The sequence below is a fragment of the Bos javanicus genome, chromosome 22, assembly GCF_032452875.1.
Source record: "Bos javanicus breed banteng chromosome 22, ARS-OSU_banteng_1.0, whole genome shotgun sequence".
Lineage (NCBI taxonomy): Eukaryota > Metazoa > Chordata > Mammalia > Artiodactyla > Bovidae > Bos > Bos javanicus.
The window spans coordinates 175,288-188,967 of NC_083889.1; the positions used below are offsets into that span (position 1 = coordinate 175,288).

General features: G+C 39.8%; 1 pseudogene; it reads right to left on the minus strand.

Moving 5' to 3' along the window:
- The window catches only part of LOC133235650 (ankyrin repeat domain-containing protein 26-like), a 68,172-nt pseudogene extending 55,268 nt beyond the window's left edge, over positions 1-12,904 (minus strand).
- Positions 12,905-13,680: the final 776 nt, after the last annotated feature.

The following is a 13,680-nucleotide window of genomic DNA, read 5'->3' on the forward strand; positions in this document are numbered from 1 at the left end:
AAGCTGGTTTTAGAAAAGGCAGAGGAACCAGAGATCAAATTGCCAACATCCGCTGGACCATAGAAAAAGCAAGAGAGTTCTAGAAAAACATCTATTTCTGCTTTATTGACTATGCCAAAGACTTTGACTGTGTGGATCACAATAAACTGTGGAAAATTCTAATAGAGACAGGAATACCAGACCACCTGATCTGCCTCTTGAGAAATTTGTATGCAGGTCAGGAAGCAACAGTTAGAACTGGACATGGAACAACAGACTGGTTCCAAATAGGAAAAGGAGTTCGTCAAGGCTGTATATTGTCACCCGGCTTATTTAATTTATATGCAGAGTACATCATGAGAAACGCTGGACTGGAAGAAACACAAACTGGAATCAAGATTGCCGAGAGAAATATCAATAACCTCAGATATGCAGATGACACCACCCTTATGGCAGAAAGTGAAGAGGAACTAAAAAGCCTCTTGATGAAAGTGAAAGTGCAGAGTGAAGAAGTTGGCTTAAAGCTCAACATTCAGAAAACAAAGATCATGGCATCTGGTCCCAACACTTCATGGGAAATAGATGGGGAAACAGTGTCAGACTTTATTTTTCTGGGCTCCAAAATCACTACAGATGGTGACCGCAGCCATGAAATTAAAAGACGCTTACTCCTTGGAAGGAAAGTTACGACCAACCTAGGTACCATATTCAAAAGCAGAGACATTACTTTGCCAACAAAGGTCGGGCTAGTCAGGGCTATGGTTTTTCCTGTGGTCATGTATGGATGTGAGAGTTGGACTGTGAAGAAAGCTGAGCGCCGAAGAATTGATGCTTTTGAACTGTGGTGTTGGAGAAGACTCTTGAGAGTCCCTTGGACTGCAAGGAGATCCAACCAGTCCATTCTGAAGGAGGTCAGCCCTGGGATTTCTTTGGAAGGAATGATGCTAAAGCTGAAACTCCAGTACTTTAGCCACCTCATGCGAGGAGTTGACTCATTGGAAAAGACTCTGATGCTGGGAGGGATTGGGGGCAGGAGGAGAAGGGGACGACAGAGGATGAGATGGCTGGATGGCATCACTGACTCGATGGACGTGAGTCTGAGTGAACTCCGGGAGTTGGTGATGGACAGGGAGGCCTGGCGTGCTGCGATTTACGGGGTCGCAAAGAGTCGGACACAACTGAGCGACTGATCTGATCTGATCTGATCTGATCTATTTTTAAACTTTTTAAAAAGTTTTAAATATATATATATATATACACACACTAATATATTTTAAAAGTATAATCTCCTGAGACTATGTCCTTCCATTGTTCAAGAGTATCTGGACCACAAAGAGCACGATGATCCAAACAGTGCTGTGTACTAGTGAGGGATGTCATTATATCAATCCTCCCCATTATATGACAAATGTTGATAGAAATCATGCTTTTTCAGGTTGGAAGGCATACATCATCAGATCCAAAGCTAATCAACAAAGGGAGGCATAGAAGGAGGGAGGGAGTGATGGACTCTGGTGCAGTTGGACAACATTTCACATGTGTCGTCATGATCTGATGCTGGAGGGATGACTCACATGCAGTGACTCCATGGGGCAAGGAGTCCTGCAAGCTTGAGCCTGGAGGACAGGAGCAGTGACTTTTAAATGTTTGTACTCTGTGACATCAGAACAATGCTTAGTACACATAAAAGACATACAATGATTTCTTCAGTGAACAAATGAACAAATAAGAATGTTTTCTTTGGAAATTTTGTTTATAAAAATACAGAAATTAACCAGGGACAACTCTATTCTGTTCTGAGCATACTGAAGACCAAGACTCTATGTCTTCTTTGTGTCTCCTCTAATGTGTAAAACCAACCTACAGGAGTTCTTTGATGGATGTTGTTGTTGTTAAATCATTGAGTCATGTCCTACTCTTTGTGACCCCATAGACTATAGCCCACAAGGCTCTTTTGTCCATAGGATTTTCCATGCAAGAATACTGGAGTGGGTTGCCCTTTCCTTCTCCAGGGAATCTTCCCGACCCAGGGATCAACCCTGCATCTCCAGCATTGGCAGGCGGATTCTTTATTACTGAGACATCTAGGAAGCCCTCTTTGATTAGATAGAGGTCTACTAAGTTAAAGGTGTCCTCAGACAGCTTGTGCAATGTGCTAGATGCCACATCGAGGGGCCATGGTGGTGTATTTGTTAATGTGACGTGTTTTTGTGCTTTTATTAAGAGTCTGCAGAGTCCCAGTTTGATCTATGTGAATATTTTATACAATAATCTTTTAACTAATGGCAAGAGAACATCTTGTTCTAAAAAAACTATACTGTCATGACAATTATCCAACACACAGAAGAAAACACCTGGTTCTAATGAAGTCAATCTATCTTACTCTTGTTGGATCTGTAAGGAATGAAGTTGGTAATAGACACCTTGTTGGTACAACAATATGCAAAATAACTGGTTCTCAACCAGGCATTGCTTTTCTGTCTCCTGTACTATTGGTAGGTACTTTTCAAAAATAATCTCTTCCTGGTATGCTGCACACTGGCTCACCTTTGCAGTTCCTATTGTTTATCATTTGGTATCCTACCAGGAAGGTATTGGGAGGTTCCCAGTTGTAACAACGGTAACTTTTTTAGTGAGATTACTCACTACACAGGAACTACTTACTAACTGAAAACCATTTGTAAAAATTAAAGTTCCCCTTTTATAAGATGTCTAATTTGCCATAATATTATTATACAGAAAATATACATCATACTAACTTAAAAAGTTTTTCTATCTACAAGAAGATCTAATACAGGATTTTAGGGGCCATGATTAAATACATGGATTTGTTTTAAGGTAATACAGTCTCTGATTTTAAGTTACCCTACAATTAACTTCTTAAACAATTCAGAATACTAGACTATTAAGAAATTAATTTAAAAAATAAAATATACATTCAAATTACATATGCTTTTTCATTGTTCTTTCATCACTAAAAGTTGCTCATTCCTATTTTATCTATGGTAGAATCACCAATAGTAATTCATTGTCAGATGACTTACCTGGGTTGCTGTCTTCAGGAGGAGTTTTAGGTCTCTCTTCTTTATATTGAGAAATCAGTTGGTGAATGCTATGTATTAAAACTGTGATAATATTTTAACACCAATATGAAAAACAACTACCAAAGTCTTAGACTATTTCAGAAAATATCACAGATAATATCAAAACTTCAATTGTTCCATCCATTATAAGTTTCTAAGTTCTACAAACTTTTATTTAGCATGTAATTAAAGGAGAACAAAAAGGAAAATGAAGAACTCGTGAACTAAAGGCAGTATAGCTCAGTAAAATAACTAGAGTTAACTTGGCATATAAAAACTCTCTTGAACTCAGAAAACCAACTGCTCGTCGTTCTGGAGAAGTTACTTCTCAATTCAAAGTCTTCCTCTACACAACTGGGATCTTACTGCCTTATTTCACAAGGGGATTAAGAGGATTTAATGAGATAATATACCCCCCAAATGCTTGGAGAAACAAAGAATGGAATAATTTGGTCTAGAACTTTATTACTGGAACTACTTTGGAATTCCAAATAAAATCTAATGTGTGTTTTTTCATACCTTTAACATTCAAGTGTTGCAGGAAACTGTTAATTATGGTGATTAGCTGTTATTTGTGGTTTGTAAGTTAGGGAATCTCAGCTATTATATAATCTGAACCTAAATTTATTTATAAAATACAAAAACTCACTACATTAGATAACATAATTGTCCCCAATTATTGCAGTTAATTACACCAAGAGCAGAAAACTAATCACAATCAAAACCTGGCCTGGACCACTACTCTCCTTCTCTACCTACTCAAACTCTGAACCAGCAGATCTTTCTGAGATCAGTGTCTAATCTCCTCGCTCATCTTCATTTCACCTGGAAGACATACTTCTTAGTCCCTACTCTTAGAATGGACACTGGCAAGTCCTGCACAGGGCTTACCTCACTTAATTCCAACTAACTTACTTGAGACTTAGGGATTTCTGGTGAATGAGTTCCTTATGAGGCAGACTCTGAAAACAAGGGCTTCCCTTGTGGCTCCCAATGCAATGCAGGAGACCTGGGTTCGATCCCTGGGTTGGGAAGATTCCCTGGAGAAGGGAAAGGCTGCCCACTCCAGTATTCTGGCCTGGAGAATTCCATGGACTGTATAGTCCATGGTGTCACAAAGGGTCGGACACGACTAAGTGACATTCACTTTCACTGCACTGAAAACATTTAAGGCTGAAGCACATATAAATCCTCTGAAAGACTTTCATTATTATAGGAAACAGATCTCATGAGGGGCCAATTGTCAATATGGACTCTCAGGCAAGCTGGCACCCACTACTCTGGGAAGGATGACAGGGAACCTATGAGCTAAGAAAATGTGCCCTCCTGCCCCAGGACAGAAAGCCCCCTTGAGGTTCAGGTCTAGAAACAAAGGAGAAAGGGAAGTCCGCTCAGTCCCTGCAGGAGCACTTGAACCTCCCTGACAGACTAAAATGGTCTGCGCTGGTATCTGCTAGCAGAAAAGATAAATAACAGCCTCAATGGACACCTCATTGTGAAGATCAAGGTTTAGATCTAGGCTTACACGTGGGCTCCACATAAGGTTTCTGAGTGTGGGGGGAGGCTAGGAAGCCCAGCTGCCAGAACTGGATGCTGTGCTTTGCAACAGTGGCTGAGCTACAAACATACATATGAGAACTAAGAAGTTGTCACTAATAACATCAGCATTCTTCTAAGAAAGTAATTTAAAGCAAAGAGTCATCCAAAAGACAAAATCAAGTCTTTTATGTTCAGTATGCAGTTTTAAGGAAAAATATATACAAAGTAGAGATTAAAGAATTATTATAAAAGAATTAAGAAATTCAATATTGTGTCATAAGATAAACTAAAAAAGCAGAATCCATATTTTATAAAGCTAATAAAACTAATATGAAATCCCTCAGCGACTACAAGATCAATGAAAAAAAAGGGAACCGGATGCATGTGACATCAGTCATTATAAAGGAATATGAATCCTGCTATCTATTCCTGCTATATATTGTTCATGATTCCCAGTCAGAATAATTGATTTTCCACCTGCCTGATGATGTGTTGATTACAAATTAATCCTTTTATTAATTTAATCTTGATGTTACCACCTTAGAACAGCACAAAGGTTTTTAAAAAGAAAAAGAACTGTACCTTTTCTTCTTATCAACTGCATGTATATTTGCTTCTTTCTTTGCGAAGAACTCCACCATTTGCTGTTTCCTTTCACTTATAGCATGCGACAACGGTGTGAGGTCATCCTATAAAACAGGGAAAACCATTTCTAACGTACACAGTTAACCTATTTCAAAGCTGAACTTTGAAATCATGCAATAGATTCTCTGAACTTAAACACAGAATTCAGAAAGCAAATAAAAGGGAGCCCCCTCTTCCTTACGCCCCTGCGTGCCTTCTTTCTCTTGAAGATGCTCCTTCTCTGGGCCTTCCCTGGTGGTCCAGTGGCTAAGACTCCTAATGCAGAGGGTCCAGGTTCCATCCTTGGTCAGGGAACTAGATCCCACATGCCGCAACTAAAGATCCCATGTGCCACAATTAAGACCCGGTGCAGTCAAATACGTCTTTTTTAAAAATGATAAATAAAATGCTCCTCCTCTACTTCTTTAAAAGACAAATCACAGAGTCATTCTCTAAAACTCACTTCCAACATTTACTGGCTCCAAGGATATTTGCTCCTATCATACTATTTATCAGGGATATCGTAGTATTCACTTGCTCTATTACTACACTCAACACTCCTCCAGAGAGAATCAATTAACTACTCAATCAACAGCATATTTTAGGAACAATGCTGAGGCAGAAATATATATTATTATCTGTAGCATGTATAACCAATCCAAGGATGATAATGAGTAACCTCACAAGGTTTACAGACATTCCAATGGGAATATTATTCTCTATATGAACATGCAAAGGAAAATTGTTTGTTTGTTTTTTTTTCCGAAAACACCAACTAATAATTTCTACTTTGAAAAATTCAATCTCATTCTTAAGAAATCCTTTTAAAATATGAAATCAATTACAGATTAATTAGAGCCTCTAAAATATTGAAATAATTATCAAAATAAACTATAAAACAAGAATTGGAAACTCAAATGCATATGGAAGGAAAGTTGGTGACCTGAATAAGTGAAAAGGCCAGGTAAGGCCAGCAAACCCGAGAACACATGCTCCATACAGAAGGGGCGGCCTCTGAATGCTGACCAAACAGTAGAATGGGCTCAAGAGGGACCAGATTTGGTTCTTTGAGAAGCCTGAAATGCAGACCTCTGCATGAGTCTCCTAAATTTTAAATGTTGACTCAATTTGCAGAGGTAAATAAACATATCTAAGGGCCATGCTTGGTCAATGGCCCACTTGTGGTTTGACATTTGCTGTTCCCAAACAGGTGGGAATAAAGCAAGTATTTGTATGTGAAACCGTCCCTTCTTCATATCGTGTGTTTCACAAAAAGTAGGCCCAACACATAATAAAAATTGCTATTAAGGCTCATAATTTAATTAAACATAATTTTTTAAAAAATCATAATTCCACTTCAAGAATGTTTCCACTACCTGTTGAAACTACAATCTATCTCTAGAATTCCTCTAGATTGTTAATCAAATGGATATTCAGTACCTAAGACTGCTGAAATTAAATCATCAAAAAAATTCCCATCTATACTATTACTAACTTTATGGGTTTTGATGTTTAAAGCTTTCATTTTGCTTATGCCAGGGCTCAGCAAATCTAACAGACACACTGCAAGAGTCTGTCCTGCAGCTGACACCAAAAGAAGGCTCATGTTATTACTATTACTGCAGTCAGGAAAACCCTGTTGGTAACAAACATCTGTTGACCTAATGACCTGGATGAAAACAGAAGGTGCAAAATCCTAAAAAGGTCAGACTCTACAGATGAACTGACTTCACCATAAGCAAATCTCTGAAGACCGAGTACAACTGAATAATTAGTGGTTGAAAGGAAAAGGAGTTATCATTCAAGCCAGTAGATATTGCCAATAATATTCCTTTTAACTTCTTAATCACACAGGCAGAGAAAAAGTCAGGTTAATACTGTTGCAAAGGAAGGAGCTGATGGAAGTAGCTAGCATTGATCAAACTCCAACTCTTCTAGAGATTACTTATTTTTGAGATAGGTGCATTTAGAAATCACACTTATTCAGTCCATAGTTCTTCACCACAGATCATATCAGAATTTCAAGGAAACAGTTCTAAATATACACATCCAGGCTTTCCTTGATTTATTCCACCAAAATTTTTTTATAAGTTTTCCCAGGTGATTGTGGTTTTCACCAGCACAATCTAACCAAGAATTAGCACAGCAACCACTCCAGTCTCATCTCTTACCCACATGGCCAATTCCTTCTCTTACTTGAAGATTTGAATAAAAAAGAAAAGTGTAAGAGGTAGAAGTCATCAAAACAGCATGAAAATTTCCTGGGTAAACACTGGTAGAACAGGGACTGCTGCTGCTGCTGCTGCTGCTGCTGCTGCTGCTAAGTTGCTTCGGTCGTGTCCAACTCTGTGTGACCCCATAGATGGCAGCCCACCAGGCTCCTCCATCCCTTGGATTCTCCAGGCAAGAGTACTGGAGTAGGGTGCCATTGCCTTCTCCAGAACAGGGACTAGTAAACTCAAAAGGCAACCTGATCTCATTATTTATAAACCATTTACTTTTCATCAAGACATTCTAGACTGGAGAGCAGAGTCTAGACTCTTATCTAAGTGGGTGTTTCTGCCAGAATAGGATAAGATTGCAGTTAATTATTTGTTCTTCTCTCTTATTTCCCACTTAATCACCACCTGTTCACTGCCAGTCTGATTTCCTCAAATTCTTCCTAAAATTGATACATAGGTTACTATACCATCCACTCACCCTGTTTCTCAAAATAACAAGTATTATCCCTGAAAACTGAAAAGCACCTTACCAAATTATATAAACTGAAGGGGGAAAAAAAAAGACAAAAACAAAAATCTCAGGATTTCTGTTGTGGTCCGGTGGCTGGGTCTCCAGGCTGCCAGTGTAGGGGCCTGGGTTCAGTCCCTGGTCAGGAAACCAGATCCTGCATGGTGAAACTAAGACTCAGCACAGCCAAATAAATAAATATTAAAAAAAAAAAACCAACTCTTTTTGGCATTTCCCAATGGCCGAAATTCCAACTTGACCTACATTTTTCACCTGCTCTCTCCTTTTCCCTTTTCCTTTACTTTCTTAAGCCTTGGGAAATAAGAGAGGAATCGTTTTTATATATATCATTTTTTTATAAAATAGGAATTTGTTAACAACAGCGAGATGTCTATTATGTTGTAAAATGTTTATGCTATGTTTGAGTTTTAAGACTAAGTCTATTTCTAAGGCAAATTTTGCTTTACTGTGTTTTTATGCCAATCAAAAAAAATTTCAGTGGGGGGCAAAGTATTCAGAAAGTTTTACCTTTAACAAGTGCAGTGTTACCACAAATATCTGTCATAAACACATGAATGAATGCTTTACTCTCTAATACATCTTTAGAAATATGTATAAAGTGAAATCTTAGACAATTTGGTTCTTTCAAAATACTTTCACTCAGGGAAGGCTGCAGCTTCCAAACACGGAAAACTGAGCTCACCTGTGAGAGTGGAGGGAGTTCCTGGAGGGGCTGCAGCTGCAGGACGTCATGTGTGTCCTGGAGAAAGAGCAGGAGGGGCGGCTTCACCATCACCAGCTCCACACGCACAGCTGCAACCCCACTGAGTAGCTCCCCGGGGCTGAGCGCAGAAGACCCTGAGGTGTACATCGTGAACCAAGCGGTCACCAGCACAAGTGAACACCCTTGCTGGGAGTCAAACATGACCTGAGCCTCTTGGCCAGGTCTCAGAACTGGGGTCCTGGAGGGCTCAGGGCTCCAGGCTTGCTGCCTCCCAGACCCACTTGCACTCACCTGGCTCCCCCTCAGGGGCACTGGGTCTCCTTCCTCCTCCCACCCACCCTTAGGGGCACCCATTCCCTGAGCCCCTGGAAGCAGCCACTCCTCACATCGCTTCACTCCCCCGAGGCCTTCATCATTTGTGGGCTCTGAGCCTACCACCCACTCCCGGGCACATTCTGACAGGAAATCTTCCTTCAGGGGTAGGCGGGTGGCTGGGAGACAGAGCTTTGTCCTTTCTGTGGACACAGACACACATCCCCCACCCCTGCCTTGGTCTTGGAGTTGTTTCCATAGTAACAGGGCTTGATGGACACTATTCAGTTTACCTATTTACATACTGTTATAAATAAAACAGTTGTAGACTAAAAAAACGCTTCACAAATATTTTGTAAATAAAGTTAGTTGAGATATACCTTGTTCCTGGCTTCTATATTGGCCTTGCAGGAAAGCAGCTTTGCTGTGAGTGGTATATTCTGGCAAAAGATAGCGTAGTGGAGAGCGGTGTTCCCACTGACATCCATGACATTTGGGTCGGCACCATGCTCGAGCAGAAGAGTTGCACACTCCTCTTCTTGGCATTCTATGGCCTGTCAGTGTTGTGCCAAGAAACAGATTGTAAATTCTAGGAATTCAAAGTAAACAGTCCACAAGCTTCACCCGTTTGCTATATCTAAACGAGATGAATTCACTTTAGTCTCAGTAGTTAAATCACATCCACCTCGTGTGGACACGGTTCGCTGCCCATACCTTCATCAGCGCGGTCCTGTTTTCATTGTCACAGAGGTTAAGCAGGCATTTTCTCTCCAGGAGCAGAGTAACCACAGCTGAATGGCCATTGGCACAGGCCAAGTGGAGGGCAGTCCTATGAAAGCAAGAGGAGTTTTCAGGAAACTGTAGTTTTACTGTTTCAAAACAAACAATTGTTCCTGTGATTGAAAACATTCAATAGCATGCTATTTCTATCCCTCTAAAACAAATATTTTGTTTCCTTCTGGAGAAAGAACATTATATATTAGTTTTAGTTCTTCTTACCACATTAATGAAAGAACAATCTACTTGAATAGAATAAGCATGACCTCGAGATTCAGCTCAAGTTGGGTTGGAATTTGACTTTCACTCTGTCACTTATTAGCTGTCGCTCACCCTCTCTGTACCTCAATTTTCTCATTAACATAATGGAGAGAGAGTAGTAGTTATCTCACAGAACACCACCATGATGCTTAAATGAGATCCAAGGAAAGGATTTAGAACCACTCCTCAGATAACAGCTCAGTAATTGCTAAGTAATATTATCATACTTATTACTATTATCTTACAAGGACAACATTTCAATAAAGTCAAAGGTTATTACACATCCTTTGCAAATATGTTTTGAATATTAGAGACAACATTGTACTTCGCTGATTTTAATATCCTCATTTTCTTACTTTTTAACGTCTCTAACATTGGGATGAAATTTATAATTCACGTCTTTACAGCTATAATTGGTAGCATTTTTGTTTTTTTGTTTCTCATTTTTCCTGTTCATTTAATTACTGTAAGGTCTTTTTTTCTAAGGTTGAAGTATAGATGACGTATATTGTATATTATTATATTTTATAGGTGCAAAACATAGTGATTCACAATTTTTAAAGGTTATACTCCATTTAAAGTTATTATAAGATATAGCTATATTCCCTATGTTGTACAATATATCCTTATAGCTTGCAGGATTTTAATTCCCCCACCAGGGATCCAACCCCAGGCCCACAGTAGTGAGTCTTAACCACTGGACTGCCAGGGAATTCCCAAGATTCCCTTGACTTCTGAAAAGGCTGAAAGTTGTCAGAGGATACCAGTCTCAAAAGAATTCTAAAAAAAGTTATAAGTGAGAAATTATTTTTATCTGTGCCACATTCCTATTAGTGCCAGAAAGACAAGCCCTGTCTGCTATTCCAACTTTCCTACAGACAGCTTGATCTACAGAGAGTTTTAAGCTTTTTGTTTGTTAAATCAACCTCCAGATTTCTTTTTCCTTTATTTATTTATTTATTTATTTTTGGTGCTGAAACTCAGGAAACTCCAGAATTCTTGCTTTTGAAATCATTCTTAGAAAGGTCTTTGGGGTGGGAGGGAGACTCAGGACTAAGAGGATATATGTATACTTAACAACTGATTTACGATGTTGTTTAGCAGAAAGCAACACAACATTGTAAAGCAATTATTCTCCAATTAAAAAGAAAATTAAGGTTAAGAACCAGTAGAAATAGAAAGAAAAAGAAGGTCTCTGTCAGCACACACACAAAACATGTATAAACAGGAATTTGTGTTTTCTTCTGGTACTTTTCTTACTGTGAGTATTTAAAATTTTTGATCTGTACTCCATCTGAAGCTTTTTTGTGAGATAAAAATCTAGTTACTTTTCTCTAAATAGTTACCAGGTTATTTCTCCACCATCTACACATAATTTATCTTTTCTAATAGAAAATGTCACCAGTATCAAGTTCTAAATTCTTAGATATATTTGGGTGTTTGGGTAGTTTATATTCTGTTCCATTCATTTATCTATCTTTTCAGTTGTCAGTAAATGAATACTTTGTGGGCATTTACAGCACATTTTGTGGAGAAGGCAATGGCACCCCACTCCAGTACTCTTGCCTGGAAAATCCCATGGACAGAGGAGCCTGTTGGACTGCAGTCCATGGGGTTGCTAAGAGTCGGACATGACTGAGCGACTTCATTTTCACTTTTCACTTTTCACTTTCATGCATTGGAGAAGGAATTGGCAACCCACTCCATTGTTCTTGCCTGGAGAACCCCAGGGACGGAGGAGCCTGGTGGGCTGCTGTCTATGGGGTTGCACAGAGTCGGACACATCTGAAGCAACTTAGCAGCAGCACAGCACATTTTGACATCTAGAAGGGCAAATCTTTGTCTACTATACAAAACTTTTAATTTCATCACAACAATTAAAGACAGCATATGTAACCCAAAATCTTTAAAACCACAGTATGTTGATTTGGTTTAAATATTGAAAGACCATACATCCTAAGAAAATGTTTTCCTATTCAAGGACACAGCCAGCTTCCTACTTCAAAGCTTCTAAGGTCCTTCAGCAAAGAAAATATATACCTAGGCATACACTGATATAAAACAGATATTGAATTGTATCTTAAGAATTTTCAATCCAGAAGTCGATCTGGCATGGGAGTTATTTTGTTCACTATGCAGTTTTCTATAATATATAACCTTAAGGTATAAAAATGTGTACATTAAAAATAAGATGCTAACAACATCAGAAATCTGTCCACTGCCATGATCCACAATAGGCAATCCATAAAGAAGTATTTTCATAAATTACATGAGAAAAAATGTGAGTCAGGAGATTCCAGATTTATTGAAAGCTATATAACTTAAGAGCTCTTACTCATGAGTACATCATGCTAACCCATGCATAATAACAAATAAAAAGGAAGATGAAGAAGGGAAAAAAAGATATTTATGTTTCATCTCATTACTCTGATTACCGACATTCAGTTAAATGACTTCAAAACTTATCAGTAAAGTGCTCTATAAGGGAAATTATAAGTGGGTCCGAAATGAGCTAAGGCTTTTTGCTGCCTATAAAGTCTGCAGGGCGCTGGATCCCAGGAAGGTGTCCACGAGCCTTGGAGAGGAAACTCACAGGAGGAACCTTTGCCAGGCCCTTCCACCCTGCTTACCTGTTCATCTTGTCCCTGTCGTTCAGGCCATTCTTCCCCAGCAACAGAATCTGCTGCACTTTGGCTATGTTCCCTACAATAGCAGCTTTGTGGATCTTTCCAAGGTCCTTGTCTCGGATGCGGTCCTTGTCTCGGATGCGATACCCAGGCTGGAAGTGGATTCTATGACCGCTGTCTCTCCCGGGACTGATGGAGGAGCCTAAGGGCGACTCGCCCTTCTTACTCCCGAAGCCAAAAATCTTCATCACAGAGCCCACGGGCTTCAAACACACCTCACCTCTCCCTCGGCTCTTCCCTGTCCCCGAAACCCAATATTAATGCTACAGATAGCCTAAGCAGTTCCCCCACAATATCCCGGTTGGGAAGCTCCACGGTTTTCCAATTTTTCAGCCCAGAAGAGTCGTAGCTAAGCGACGCCGGGAAACACAGTGCCCTGCGCGCCTCGGAAGCGGGCATTCCCACGTGTAAGCACGGAGACGTCGGGCCATACTGCCCAGTGCGTATGTGCTAGGTCCTGCGGCTCAAGTCTGAGATTGACTGTGGGCGGTGCTAGGCACATTTCAATCAACTCAACAACAACTCTAAATCTACTTATCCCTCAGCTTATTCATTTCCACATCCCTCTTGGACCAGCGAAATTTAGCAAGTGTAACTACAGAAAACTGTTTTCATGGTTCCAGAATTGTGGTAACAAGTATTATCAAGTGCAAATTTAGTGGAAATCAACTCAGGTTCTCCAGATGAAACGAAACCGTGTTTCCGAATCCCTCTGATCCTCCCGTGGGCCAGCCTCCATCTACACATTTTCTTCATTTTAATTTTTTGCTTTTATTTTCCCCGAATCTTTAATCAACCTGTCGAGCGAGTGTATGCTCCTCGGTTCTTTGTCTCGTCACAACAAAGATTTGGAGTGACGGACATTAAAGGCCCCTCGGAGTGTCAGAGCTCTCAACCCTTTGGCTCCTCTTTTTATGTTTTTTCCTTCCCCCTGGGCCTGCCCTATGCAAATTGGGCTCAGTCA